This window comes from Ostrea edulis, chromosome 5, assembly GCF_947568905.1.
Source record: "Ostrea edulis chromosome 5, xbOstEdul1.1, whole genome shotgun sequence".
Classification (NCBI taxonomy): Eukaryota; Metazoa; Mollusca; class Bivalvia; order Ostreida; family Ostreidae; genus Ostrea; species Ostrea edulis.
Window position 1 is genome coordinate 73798512 of NC_079168.1, and position 16089 is coordinate 73814600.

Below are 16089 nucleotides of genomic sequence, written 5' to 3' on the forward strand. Positions count from 1 at the left end.
ATTGTCCTCACAAAACATTCGCGAAAATTCTTTCGATTTTTTATTAAAGAAAATCCACACATGTGACAACGTCTAGTATCTAACCTTTAACCTTTTACGCTTAGAAAAAAACAAAATGTCAAAGTGAATTACAAAATGTATTAGATAATCTTTTCACTTTTTTATTAAAGAAAAACTCACAAAAGTGACAACTTCTTGTATCCAACCTTTAACCGTTTATATTTATAAAAATCAAAATGTCAAAGTGAATTGCAGAATGCCATCACAATAGCAGCATGATTGTAAGACGTCATTGATGGATGTTATTTTGACCAGAAATTTGTCTCATTGATAGCTGCCTCTCGGCTATAGCATTGTGACAACTTTGTAGGATTTTTCCTAAATACCAGTAAAAGGCCAGGCTCGTAATATGTTAGAACTCGTGGTTTCAAGAAATTAGATTATGCAAATTATTTGGCGGACTTCCTTCAAACAGAGTCTAAGACACACTGCAACTGTCTTCCATTAATGTTACGGATGTTAACGAAAATTATAATCATTTTGAAAAAAAAAAATTAGGGATATTGCAGATAGGTATGCGGAATTAAAAACCTCCTGTTAAGATAGACAACCTGTGTCATGTATGGACAGAAACTTCAAAAATCAATCTACAAAAAACACACGGTTGGAAACAAATCCAAATCACATCAGAATTTGTAAACAACGAACTTTGGTTAACTTAAAACGCATTTGTATACAACAAACTACCTTCAAGAAAACTACCTTCAAGAAAGATACATTAGACTCTTAAAAACCCCTATAAAACCACTCTTACCCATAATAATAAATAAATCAAATCAAATCAATCGCAATCAAAAACAGTATTCCTCCCCGTGAAGGTGTTAATATTTTGCATGAACCCACAGGCGTATGTAATAAATTTGAATATTTTTACGTCGATGGAAGTGAAAAACAGTGATCAACGTCATAACTCGTATAAAGAATAGAAAATAAAGCGTTGGTCAAACACGGACCCCTGGACATACAAGGGGTGGGAGTAGATGCCTAGGAGAAGTAAGCATCCCCTGTCGACTGGTCACATCCGCCGTGAGCGCTGTCTTGATTAGTATAAGGAGTGATTCGTAGTCAAAATCAGTGTACCAAACACGGCCTAACAATCGGTATGAAACAATGACCCAATGATAGCTAATGAAATAGGTAAAGATGTGATGTACAGTGCTGTGAATCATAATGGTACACAGCATCATGAAAAATACAAACCCGCCTGCTGACAAGTTTGACTATGTTCATACTGACCAAAACAATGGTGTTAAATGGTGTCGATACCTTATCTGCAAAACTGAAGTAAGAATGAGACAATGTTGATAAACCAGCCAATAAAGGAAGATGTTTTCCCCGATAAACGTAAGGAACAAGTAAAAATAACGAACAGTGATCATTCTCATAAATCCTATAAAAGATACAAGATTAAGGGACGGACAAACACGGAATCCTGAACACCCCTGAGGTGAGATTAGGTGCCTAGGAGTAAGAATCCCCTGGTGACCGGTCACACCCGCCACGAGTCCTATAACTTTATAGAAACAGGTCATTTTCATTTTCAGAAACGTCGTCGAAAAGAACTACATATCTGTCAATATTTTCTGCTTTAATGGATGGTGTATGCCACCTGTCATTTCATTAAGTAAACGTTATGCCCGTAAATTATCATCAAAATCGCTTCCTGTCTTTTAGAAAGTTATCTGCGTTTTCAGCATTCGGGTCAAACTACAAAGGATTGGGCAATAAGTGGGTTACATGAGAGATCTCTTCTGTTCAACGTTTTCATAAATACCATTTTCTACTGTATCAAGAATGCGTATTACTATGGTGATATGACAATACTTTGGTACACTGAAATAAAGATTTTGATACTTTTGTTCATACTCTTTTAAACTGGTTCAAAGAAAATTCTATGCAAGCCAACCCATAAAAATTCAAGCTAAATATTATACAGAAAAACATCTTCAAAGGTGTTTCGAATAATGATGGTTCTGATGTTTTCAATAAAGAAAATGTTTATTTTCAATTAGATTGAAGGCCCTGAAGGAAGGCAAAATATGAAGTTTATCATATAAAACTGAGGTTGAATCTAACACTTTCATTTCAATTTTATGAAAACGATACATTTAGCAGATCGGAAAACAGTCAGTTTGATGAAAGGTGAAGATAACGAACAGTGATCAGTCTCATAACTCCTATAGGCAATACAAAATAGAGAGTTTGGCAAACACGGACCTCTGGATATACCATATTTTCTGCGTTTACCTATATGTCACCTTTCATCAAACCGAAATTTGAAGAATCCATGGCCAATACACGTCTTAAAGTAATAATGACGTCTTACTAGTGTAAGACAGAAAAATGACTCATGGCTATCTCAAATGGATAGTTTCAGTCTCGTACTAGTGATGATATGAGAAAATATTGGTAAGATAAGGGAATGCTTCAATATTAAGGAAGTACCTCTAAATTGACTTCTTATCAATTCAGATATATTTGCTCTCACTGTCTTCATACTTACAGCAACAGTATCAAAGAGAATATCATAAAGCCAGCAAATACAAGGTACGCTGTACCCGTGTAGAAGGACAATGTTTCCGAGTAGATGACGCTGCCAAGGACGGATTCCGACAAATTACAAATGTTCTCCACAACTGCTAGACTGCCAAACATAGCACCTATACAGACAGAGAAATAAAATAGATTTAAAGGATCTACTAGTAATTTACAAATACAATCTGTCATTAGGTCGAATGATGTCTGATGTGTTTCATACCAATTGTAGATAGTTCTTTAAATAATGATTTGTTACTACGGATTACTCCGTTTACCTGATCGAGATATCGGCCACACGGCGGATGTGACTAGTCTACAAAGAATTGTTTACTCCTCTTAAGCATATGATCCCTTCACTGGTGTTTCCAGGGGTCCACATTTGCCATTCTCTTAAATTGTATTCTTTATAGCTTTTGTGAGATTCACCAGTATTCGTTATCTTTATTTTCGCATATTTGAGAGTTTTCATACCTTGATTTTGAGAAGAAGTCATCTTTGACATAGTTCCTCTGATCATAGGTATGGCACTCGTCCTCATAACACCAACAGCAGCCCCTATTAAAAACAATGATCAACTACAATTGTATTTTAACAATTCTACTACAACCAGTAACCATTTAATGTGTTTGGTACACATGCTTGGTATGTGCTGAGATATACTACTTAGTACTGTAAATATCCATTAATAAATGCACACGTTACCACTCTTTATAGTGAAATATATTTCATTTTCGTATGTGGACCTGTGTGGTCATATTAATGACTTATGTGGTTATTGAACTGTCCTGTGTGGTGGTGTCATCCTGTGTGTTGGTGGTGCCGTTTATCCTGTGCGAAATCCTGTGTGGTCATTAAATTGTCCTGTGTAGCGGTGTCATTCTGGGAATCGGTGCTGTTTTTCCTGTGTGGAATGACAGTAAGTGTTTTTTTGCGATACTCACTCTGTGTAGATACTCTGTATATATGCACAATGAAAGGTGAAGATAACGAACAGTGATCAATCTCATAACTCCCATATATTCTTTTCGTTAATTCAATGCTTTCTCTGATCATAATAAGCCTTTTGATTGTACAAAATACTGACCTCATAACATTATTGCATACAATATTTTCCGTTCCGCGTTTTAACAACATCCGCCAAGAACAATTGTTATGAAACATGTCGGACAGCATTTGACCCAATGATAGGGTGTATTGACTTTAAACGAGACTGTTGAAACGCCTGCATATGGCGTGTAAAACGTTGCACTATTATACTAATCTTGTTATTCATATTCGAAAAATTGTAATTTATATTCTAAAACATATCATTCATATTCGAAAAGTTGTTATTCATATTCAATAATTTTATCATTCATATTCAAAAACATGTTATTCTTATTCTAAAACGTGTTATTCATATTCAAAAACATGTCATTCTTATTCAATAAGTTGTACTTCATATTCTAAACTTTTCATTCGTATTCAAAAACATGTGATTCATATTCGATAATCTTATCATTCATATTCAAAAACATGTGATTCATATTCGATAATCTTATCATTCATATTCAAAAACATTAAAGGTGAAGATAATGAACAGTGATCAATCTCCTATAAGCAATACAAAATAGAAAGTTGAGCAAACACGAATTCCTGGATATACCAGAGGTGGGATCAGGTGTCTAGTAGGAGTAAACGTTCCCTGTCGCACCAGTTACACCCGCCGTGAGGCCTATATCTTGATCAGGTAAACGGAATTATCCGTAGTCAAATTTAGTGTGCCAAGAACCTAAGATGAAAGGTAAAGATAACGAACAGTGATCAATCTTATAACTCCTATAAGCAATACAATTTCCCAATACAACCAGCCATTGGGTAAAATGAAGTCTGGCGTGTTTCATAGCAAATGTTAGGCCGTTCTTTACACACTGATTTTGACTACGGATTACTCCGTTTACCTGATCCAGATGTAGGGTTCACGACAGATGTGACTGGTCTACAGGGGATTCTTACTCCTCCTTTGGACATGATCCAACCTTCGGTATGTCCAGGACTGCTTGTTTGCCGAACTCTTCATTTTGTATTCTTTATACGAGTTATAAGATTGATAACTGTTCGTTATTTTCACATTTTTATTATTAAAGGAAAATTTAGATATTGTTATTTGAAATCAGTGTTGCGAATGCAAACTAAATTAGTGACGTGAGACGAATTCGAACCATGGCAAAAACATCACAGTGGTTTCTCACAAAATTTAATTCTCGGTTTCAATCTCATTTCACGTTCCTCTACAGATAATTTGCTCGTATTCTGGCTTCATATCACTTTGAAACTTAAGTGTTACCTTTTAGATTAACGAAAATCTACCTCAATTTATACGTAAACCTATTAAAAACAGGGGGAAAACCCAAAGACCCCTACCTTATATCCATAAAGCAATCCATATCCCTCATCTATAGGAAATAAGTCTAAACTTGGTTAGATATATATAGGTTTTTGGCAGACTAGCGTCTAGTGTACATTAGTATGATCAGTTCTTAAATCGAGGCAAGCTACTGACAAACAAGTTGATGTTAATGGTCTCCTTTGAAGTCAGCATTTTGCATATTTTATGGTCTTCATAAGGCTCTAATTTACCAATACAAAAATGAAATCTGACGTGTTTCATAGCATTTGTTAGATCGTTCTTTACACACTGATTTTGGCTACAGTTTACTCCGTTTACGTAATCTAGACATAGGGCTCACGGCGGGTGTGACCTGTCCACAGGGGATGCTTGTTCCTCCTAGCCATCTGATCCTCCACCTCTTGTATGTCCAGAGGTCTGTGTTTCCCCAACTCTTTATTTTGGATTCCTTATAGGGGCTATGAGATTGATCACTGTTCGTTACCTTCAGTACTGAAAACATATTATGACCTACTATGATTACGATCCATTGCATATTCATAGTAATATTTGGATAAAACTTTTACCTATACACAAATACATCAGCAACAAGGCTATTCCAAATAATACATAGCCGGAAAAACCAGATATCGTGGCAAGAAAGGCAATAGCTTCATCCGGGAGGAACTGTTGCATTACTAAAATACCAACTAAAATAACCACCACAGAAACACACAATTTCGCCGTCCCAAATATATTGATTGTCTCTGGACTGACGCAAAATGACGAATCTAGAAGATACAATGTCTCAATTGCAAAAACACCGTCCCTACCCATCATTACAAAAAATGAAAGAAAATATTGAAGTGATATACTTCCATCGTGTTGAACCTAGATGATTGCGATCTTCTGTGTAAAATTTCAAAACGTCTTTAATATTCCCCATCAACTAAAGTTGTGCTGCTTCCTTTCTGATTTTGATAGTGTCTCGGGAATGAAGCATGTAATAATGAAACCTAGGGTAGCCATTCCACAAGCCGTTGCCATGGAGTAGTCATACCCTAAAAGTACGACAACAAAACCACAAACAAAAGTTCCAAGTGAATATCCGACACCGAATACAAAGCTAAATACTGCAATCAGAAACGACCTCGTTTTTCCAGCAGTTGTGAGGTCTGAGATAACAGACATTGCGGTGGCAAACTGAACCACCCATCCTCCGCAAAAACCATCTATGGATGTAAAGGGGATGAAGATATACACATCCCATTTGCAAATTATGGCTAGAGTCATAAGAAGCTCCGTAATGCAAGTACCAAACATTCCAAGGAAAAGAAATGGCCTCCGTCCCATATAGTCACTCAGTGAAGTCAACAATAAACTGGACAGTACCAGAGGTACTCCAAGAGCTATCGATGTGTACAAGTTCCATCTCGCCACAGCCTTTTGGACAACCTGCTCGTCCTGGTATTCTTGTGAGGACGTGTTTGTATCACACAAAGACACGTCAGAAGTGTTGGACACAGTTCTGTTTGGAAATTCTATATCCCAAAACGTATCATGTCCAAATTCATTCAACGTGTACGTACATATCACGACGGAGAAGAATAGACAAAAATCCGCAGCACACAATGGTATAAAAATCCGGAGATATCCGTCACGAGTTTCTGATTTACTGTTCTTCATCATAGAAATGTAAGAGGTAGTTTAAATTGTCTAATAACAGTATACCAAAGGACACGTGTGCATTAGGTTGAAGTACAAATTCCAAGTTATCTCTAGCGATTAATACAGTAGGTGTTCATCTCAATTATACCAATAGGTCAAAGTTATACTATTCTGGCATGTTTGATCTTCTGCTTTATTTATATAGTAATGATAATGTAACATATGAGACCTCGTGTGCTAATTTTCATGTTAAAGTATGTCCATTCTGGATAAGATTTTTTATAATTATTTTACTTGATTCTAAATTATTTTATCGAGTTTAAGCAGCATGTATTATGTCTTGTTTTAACTTCAGATTTCGTTCACATAACTTATAGTCATACCGTTCGTGTTTTGACAACATCCCCATTTTGGATCATTTGTGTACAAACTTTATTCTTTAAATTCTTTCGCAAATACGGCAAAATAACGCTTTACCTTGAATTACAACTGTTAATAATTACCAGATATTCTACTTTGTGCAGTCTGGAGTTGTGTCATTACTTATTTCCAAGTGAAATTGATATTTACCGCTCGCGAACTTCTGGTTGTTAAACCATGCGTCCTCTCGTCTGAGCGACCGCTTCACTACTCATCATGTCATCTTGTGATTCTGCCATCTGATTTTTTCATCATTTAATTATGTTGTATATCAATTTTACCATGAATTAATGTAAAATGATGCTGACCACTATTTTTGTCTATATTTACCTTATGGTGGTGAACTATTATCTTATTTTATCGATCTCATCGACGCACTAAGTTGTGAAGTTACACTTCCGTATTTACATATATCCTTGCGCGCACTACTTTAGAAGGCGCCCAGATTCAAATCTTCATTTTTATAACAAAATAACGTAATCTTAGATATTTTTATTCATTAAACTAATTACATAATTTAGTGTCAATATTATATAGGCAATCCGGACAAGGCCTTATACTGTTCCTTAAATGTTAATAAAGGGTTTTAATTCAGCTTGTCCGGAAATTGGGAACTGTTCGGAATTTCCATATATCCGTACAGCATTTGGATTGGGTATAAATTTTCCGGACAAAAAGGACAAACGCTGATTGGTCGTAGAAGGTTATATTAGGAACCCAGCTTCAGCAACTCGTCACTCTTGAATCTTCATCCCTAGGGTTGACACAATCAGAACCAAACCTTCAGAGAAAGTCTAAGGTATTCAAGATGATAAATCTTGTAGTGGATGATGCTAATTTCTATAAGGACTTTGCGTGTCCGGACAGGACAGTTTTCGAGTACAGATATTATTCCAGTCATGTAGTGTAGTAGTTTGTTTATTTATAGTTCGAGTTATTAATTAGGGCTTATGACCGGAACATTTCTAGGAGTTAATCGTTTCCAAGTTCAGAGGTTTATTCGTTAGTTAACGTTTATGTCTTAATAGTTGTCCGGATTTTCGGCGTTATTTGTTCGGATTCCAGAGTAGTTTACAAAGCTAAGTTCACATAGGTTATTCTTGTCCGGAATGAGTTGTCCGGATTTTCGGCGTTATTTGTTCGGATAAGCTTTTAGCTAAAATAAAGTCATTTTAGGAATATACTTGTTAGAAATAATTTAGGCTACTCATAATAATTTGTCTTATAAGTTAGATTAGTAGAATATTAAGGGCATTTAAGAAGTTTAGTGTCAGATATAGTTTATTTACAAGATTTAGATTTCCTTATAGTTAGGACTGTCCGGATTGACGCATGTTAAATTATTTCGGCAAAACCTGAGTAATAAGTTCTTGAAAGTGGCAATAATTTATGATCTTATTTACGCACAGTTGTTTTACTTTGAGTTCGAGAACGATGGTCGCTTGCAGATACTCGTTAAATATATTTACTGTAGAATGATATCCAAGTTCACCCCCCCCCTCTTTTTTTTACTGGGTCACATACTGTCTGAATGGTCAGCATCTCATTCGTTGTTATTGTTTTTGATTGTTGCCATCCTCAATAAAAACTTGTCATGCCTGACAAAGGAGTTTTTATTTTGTGACAAGAGTCCGCTCGACTTGTTACAATAATATAGGGATGTTTCCCCGAGGACACATACATGGAATATATATATATCACCTATATATCGCTGTCATCCTACCTCATGCAAGTTAATATAGAGGAATGGTCAGATCTGGCATTGTTATTACAAAGTAATTGTAATGTGTTTTCATTTGAAAAGACCACGTAGATTTACAACAATTTCTAGTATCCAAACTTTGTCTTTCATATCCAGAGAAATGAAAATGACTAAGTGAATTGAAAGATATATTGCTCCTCCTAGACACCTGATCCCACCTCTGGTGTGTCCAGGGGTACGTGTTTGCCCAACTATCTATTTTGTATTGCTTATAGAAGATATGAGATTGATCACTGTTCATTATCTTCACCTTTCATTGCCTTTATATTGAAATCTGGGGAGCACCCCCCCCCCTATTATTTTTACCTATATAAAATAAACGAATTTTAATTTCTACCAAATATTAGAAATCATTTTTATTTGCTGACATTATTATTCTATATCGCGACGATAATCATAATCTGTCCCGATTTTCAGGTGCACGATTACCAACTTATAACTTATCATACATTTAGCTGACACTATGTGACACGTACTAATGTAATAGTCAGAGACCCTGTTTACTCCTGTTTGGATGGGTATAGCCCTTTGTTATATAAGAGACTGCAAAGACAGCATCAATCATCACCTGGATAAATCAGTAAGTGGACAACAACCCACATAGAGATGTGATTGAATTGCTTATGGTGCGAACGTCGTATCTTATTGTTGAGATGCCCCATTTGGGGCAGGAATCAGCCATCTGCGTCTAGTTACATTTTTTTGTGATTTGTCCGTCTTCATGCTTTGTTTTAAATCAATTTGCTATCTCGTATACACACTATCATTCTCTCCTTTATCATCCTACTGACACCCTCAAGTGTCAGATACTCTTGAAGTTACACCTCTGGTGACAGGAGTGGCTGACCGTCATACCTTTTAACCTTTAAGGACTGTTGCAGGTATCAGTCACTTCTGCTTAACTGTAGTTTCTGGCTATAACACATGTCCACCGCCATCAAAATTTATACATCAAAACACCCAAACATACAATAAACATATCACTTACCCATGGCAGTTCTAGCATATACCTTTACCCTTCAACTAATTCCTTTTAGTATATATTGCAAAACAAATAATATATCTTACTATGTATTTTATTTCGTTGCGTCTTCTAACATGCATGTCTTTCTTTACAATTACACAAATTGCAACCATCAATCAAACAAAATAAATAAGTTCTTATTATTAAAGTTCGAAATTGGATTGGTTGTTTATTATTGTAAATTACAACCATGGATATCCTGTGTGAAATATTGGATTCAGAATCCTATTCCCTCTATTATCAATAAGCGTATGTTCCTTAACAGATTGCAAAGCTCTCTGTGTTATAGCATAAATTAAACACAATACACCTAAACTATTAAGTAATATTTCCAAATAACGCAACAGTGCTAGATACCATCTATCTCTTAAGGACAGTGGTCTAATTCGTCTTTCGTGGCTTTCTCATAAATTCACGGACGTGCGAGCTTGGCCAACTCCACGTTAAACACTTTCGACCATAAATACATCTGCACGCACAACTATCCCTTTGCTTTCGGACAATAAATAAGGAAGTTTAGGCAACCGTCTAAATTGATTAGACAAATTGAAGCTGGTGGTTTATTGCATAGAATCCAGTAGAGTGCTCCATTCCCGGACCTCCTTTGCTACATTCTCAACAGTCTTCAAGAAGACACGTCTCCCCGATTTTACTGAGGGATATCCTAGGGTCGACCGACCATAGATGAAAAATAGTAAGCTTTGTTCAAGAAGCCCTTATCCCGATTATACTGTGGGGATCAGTGGCCGAGGAAGAGGAGATGTGCCCATGCACCACATTGTGGAGGACCCAACCATCCCCGGAACTTCAAGAAGACACATCCCCGTTCCCAGGGATCCCAGAATCGACCACCATCGTCGCCTCGCCACAACAAACGAAGTGTAGCAGGGCCCCTACTGGGCAGTCTGTATTATACATCATCATCGCAGCAGCAACATTAATAATTGGTAAGCAGCCTAAAGTCTGAATTAGAAGTAAAATCATTATAAAAGGTAAACTACTAAAGAAGTAATAGTGAAAAGGGATATAACGGTTAGGCTCGAATACAAGCTACTGGTGAAAGATGAACCAAGGAATTGTGCTTATATAAGGTGTAGTAATCCTTAATAAGGTTGAGGAATCGAGTACTTACAGACAAATAAGTGTAATAATCCTAAATAAGGGTAAGGAACCGAGTACTTACAGAAAAATAGGTGTATTAATCCTAAATAAGGGTGAGGAACCGAGTACTTACAGAAAAATAGGTGTAGTAATCCTAAGTAAGGGCGAGGAACCGAGTACTTACAGAAAAATAGGTGTAGTAATCCTAAGTAAGGGCGAGGAACCGAGTACTTGCAGAAAAATAGGTGTAGTAATCCAAATAAGGGCGAGGAACCGAGTACTTACAGAAAAATAGGAACTAGGTTTTGGAACCAGATGCAAATTAAAGGAGCCTAACCGGCTTTGTATAACTGTGTAGAAAGAACCTCATGTAAGAAAATCATACCCGGGACAAGTATCAGTAAATCAGGAATAATCGTTGTAAATAATAGTGAACCCCGTGCTTAATTATTGGCCCAAGTCAAAATCGAGGAAAATTACATGCATATTTATTATCACATAGGTTTACGACACCCTTTTATTCCTTTGAAAAGAACCCTTAGATTTGTCACAATAATTATAAACCGACCGGTCACACATCCTCAGAAATATAATCTTTCAACCAATTATTTTGTATATCGCCAACAATCATTGTCTTTTAATATGCACGTCATTTTCTATTAGAATATATTAGCTACATGTAATATGTACTGACAATAATAATCTCGACCAATCGAAACTAAATATTATTGTTGTTGGCGGAAAAGATTCGGCCGCTTGAAAAAGGAAAAATTTGTCTGAATCTGATTCACAATAATAATCTCCAACTCCAGATGAGTGAGGTTATTTCATTCGTGACTATGCAAGCGTCCGTTAAGAGGAAAACCACGTGACTTAGTTTTGCTTTATTCAAATTGTCAATCTCATCTATAGAAAAAGTTATGTGAATCTTTTAGTGGCCGATACTAGAGTTTAATGATATCGTCGATACCTTAACATTACACACTCACAGTACATTGCACATTGTTATCAATACTTTTTGTAACGACATTACTTTGTCAAAATGAAGAGCATGGTTAACGCTAGTTCAAATATGCTTTTTAAAAAACCAACTAAACGTAACTAGGAAGAATTGTTTTAGCACACTAAAACTGATGTCTCACCTTTTAGGGATCATCAATAAAGTGGAAAATAAGATTCACGGTACATAACAGTCACTTCTATGTATATGTGCTTCAACCAAAGGACAGTTTTGTGAACATCTGATAGTAAATTAAACTTACCAACATATCAGAGGCCTACTAGTATGCCAAAAGACAAAAAGGTTATGGTCCGGACAACAAAAATGCCCCAAAAGTTCTATCATTTGACCTTTACATAAAAGGTCGAGGTCAAAGGTAATCAAAAATGTTACACGACACATTGTCCACATACCAAATATTAATCTCGGTTGAGATTTGGCTCGGCTGAATATTTGGACTGACGCCTTCACCGAATCTCGGAGCAGTCCTTCGGAATTCATGTCTAGAAATTTACTTTCAGCTTCGACCGGTTCTAGTAATTAATGTGCACTTAGGTAACACTATTTTTTTGCTTCAAATAATTCAAATGACTGGTAAACTAACTCTCTATCACTATTCATTTTGCAATGCTTACCGTGTAGGTATGAACATCCCAAAATAAAAACAGTCACTAAATCTTCCGTTCGAATGAAGACTTCCATATGGCACAATATTTTATCTCCTGAAATTGAGGAGTTAAAATGGTCTGTTCTAACAAATTACTCATACATAGTATCTCCACATACCTATTCGTACATCGAAAGCTGAAGGTAAATTTCCAGACATGAATTATGAAGAACTGTTTCGAAATTCGGTGAAGGTGTCAGTCCAAATAATCAACCGAGCCGAATCTCAACCGAGATTAACCAAATGTCAAAGGCCTATGTCAAAAGACAAAAAAAATATGGCCAGGACAAACTTTGTATGAGAAACGGAAGAAGAAGAATTCACACAAAATCAATATATCCTCCTTCTGGGAAGGAGAGACATGATTAAAAGACGCTCATTATACTTTTTTTATTTTTGCTTCCTTTTGTTAACTCTATGACATTGCAAGGACGAAATGCTGTGTAACAGTAAGTACAAGATCATTATAAAGTAAAAATGTAGATTAATCTATCTTTTTATCAGCTCCATATAACAAATCATCCACAATGCTGGGTATTTCATAAGGCCTTAAATTGATGGAATAAAACTATTTCTAGATTCTCCCCCTGCCCGCCCTGACATTTACCCCCGTCTCGAAAATATATTTGTATTCTCTTTCTTATCCCACCCTCCTCCAACTAAATCGAAATGAAAACGTAAGTGTGATGGTAATTGTATTTTGGTATATTTATGTCTTTGTATCTTTATATTTCACTTACAGTCACTATCACTCAGAGTTACTTCCCTTTTGCTTAGGCCCGGTCGGCTTCTGGGATTCGCATGCCAGTGCCAGGATTATAGCGCTTGGCTGTCGAGAGGTATTTTAATATACGTAGAATAGAAAACACACGTACTTTGGGGAATGTGGCTAAATTCTACATGTTCAATAACAACAAAATATAATTATTCATAAACACCGAGAACTTCTTATCTTTTTGGACCTGGATATAAAGTGTACGGTATAACCCTAAACAGTCCCGTTACACGTGCATAACAATAAAACAGAATTTGTTTTTGATGTTCAAATTTCACTTATAAAAGTTTACAGTAAAAATATAACCATTGCGATTTTGTCATAATTATTAAGGGTGTCCTCTAAGGGTGTGGGCGGATCCTGGAACAGAGAATGGAAGCATTGCAACACCGCATTCCTGCTTGGAAGGAAATGACCATTCATTGATTTAGGGGGACATGTACAGCATTACAAAAACTTAAATAGTGATACATAAGAGTTTTTAAACTTATAGGACACATTTCATGTTTTCAAAGTATACAATATTACATGCATTTTGTCTTCTTTATGCTTATAGTAATTAATTCTAATAGTTCGTTCGCCGAAATTTTGCGATATTTAACCACAATACAGACTTAAATCTAAGCCCCGATTTCAAAAAGTCAAGTTAATTAGGTAGGTAGTCACGTGGTACACTGACGTCAGATGCGCCCTTCGGATTGTGAAAGTACTGCGAGATATTATTAAAAACTCAACTTTTAGGGGCCTAATTAATTTACCATGGGCAACATTTAAATCGATGTTGATAAATTGTCCGAGTTTTATATGTGTTCGCCACCAGTGCACACATATAACGATGTAAATACCCAAATATAGCGAGTAAAGCGTGTATGAAATCGGCAAAATTGTGAGTAAATAATGTTTATATGGGCCGCTGTCTACAAACTGTTTGGGGATGTTATTCCTTTATACATCTGTAATTGGCGCTGTTTTTCTAAAATAAACAGTGCAATCATTATTTATTTTTGGATTAGACAAATTATGATACGTTAAATTGTTGACAACTAGGCCCTATGCCAAGCTATTGTCACGCGTGCATTTCGGAAAGAAAGAAAAAGACAACACACACACAAATCAATAAAAATATTCAAATTTAAAGTGGTAATCACATTATTTTATTTTGATAAAGCAATCTTATTACTATTTTTGAATTGTGATCTGCACGTCTTTAGGAAGTACGAAGTGGGAGCACGGCGTTATAGCCTACTGACGCACTCAAGATGCTACGAGTTCAATAAAGAAATAATTTTATAATTCAATTTAAAGTTAGGAAATACAATATTCTATTATTTGTATAATTTAAAGTTCAATTATTTTGTATCTTTATTTTTTGTTGTTGTAAATCTACCAGTTGGTAGAAGTTACATTGTATCGTCGATATATGTTGTTACAAGGTGAAGGTCAGTTGATCCGAGTGTGTATTGAATTTGAAGAGCAAAACAGAATGTATGCTATAGGCCTACCAGTGCTTATAGCTTCGATATATCCATTTTCTCGCAGTTTATCAGGGTCCCTGTCCAAGCGATGTTTGAAAAGGTGACTGGGTGTGTTTTTTAAGGTAAAGTTCTTGCTTCAACAAAAAAATTATCCACGTCTTTTTTCTCGTACCTTCCTTCGAAAAATTGAAAAATACTCAGTCTAAATCCTTTCTACCGACAACTAGTACACCCGAGCACGGCACAAAACATCTTAATGCATTATTATTTACAAGCCGTTAACGTGACAATTGGTTTTTTGTCGATTAAATCTAATCTGTTTATGAAATGGCTAATAGATGTTTTCAAACCCGAGGGCGCATATGACGTCACACAAAATGGCGCGTAAACTAGCGAAAGAAAATATGCATATCGCAAGATTTGAATTTCATCGCTTTCAAACTCAAAAACTACGCAGAATATTTCATTTAAAACACATTTAAAGTAGTTTTAGGCATAAAAAGAGTTAATTTTGCTGAAAAAATGAAAAAGTTTAGAAACATGCGTTGTGTCCTTTAAGAAGACATGATATAGTGGCTCAAGTAAGCTTTTCTGATCACCTTTTGTCTGTCATCTATCTGTCCGTCCATCAGTTGTAATATGCATGTATGACTGTCAACTATTCACATTTTCATCTTCTCCAGAACCACTGGGCCAATTCTATTCTTGGATAACGGGCATTTAGGTTTAATGAAATGGAGGACTATGCTTCCCTGAAAGGGAAGATAATCAAGAAAATGCAAAATCAGGGCGGTGTCATTTAAAAAATCTTATCAAGAACCACTGGGCAAGAAAAGTTGAAATGTTATTAAAAGTTAAGTGCATATTAAATGTTCTTCAAAATTGTTGTCCCTGGAGTTTGTTGGAGCCACAATAGGGGATCAAAGTTTTACTTGCGGATATATATTGCAAAAATCTTCTCAAGAACCACAGGGTCATGAATATCAATATGCAAGCATCCCCAGGTAGTGCAGATTCAACTTTGTTCAAATTTAACCATGGCCTTGGTGTGGTTGAGATGAATTTTTTAAAAGATATTTCTGTAAATATTCATAAATGAAACATAGATCCCCTACAACTTGGGGCCTCAATAGGGAATGAACGTTTTGCAATAGGGAATAAACGTTTTACATGTGTAGTGTGTGGTTAAAAATGTGATTAGCCAAAATGGAGGGGAAGGGGCAAAGTGCAC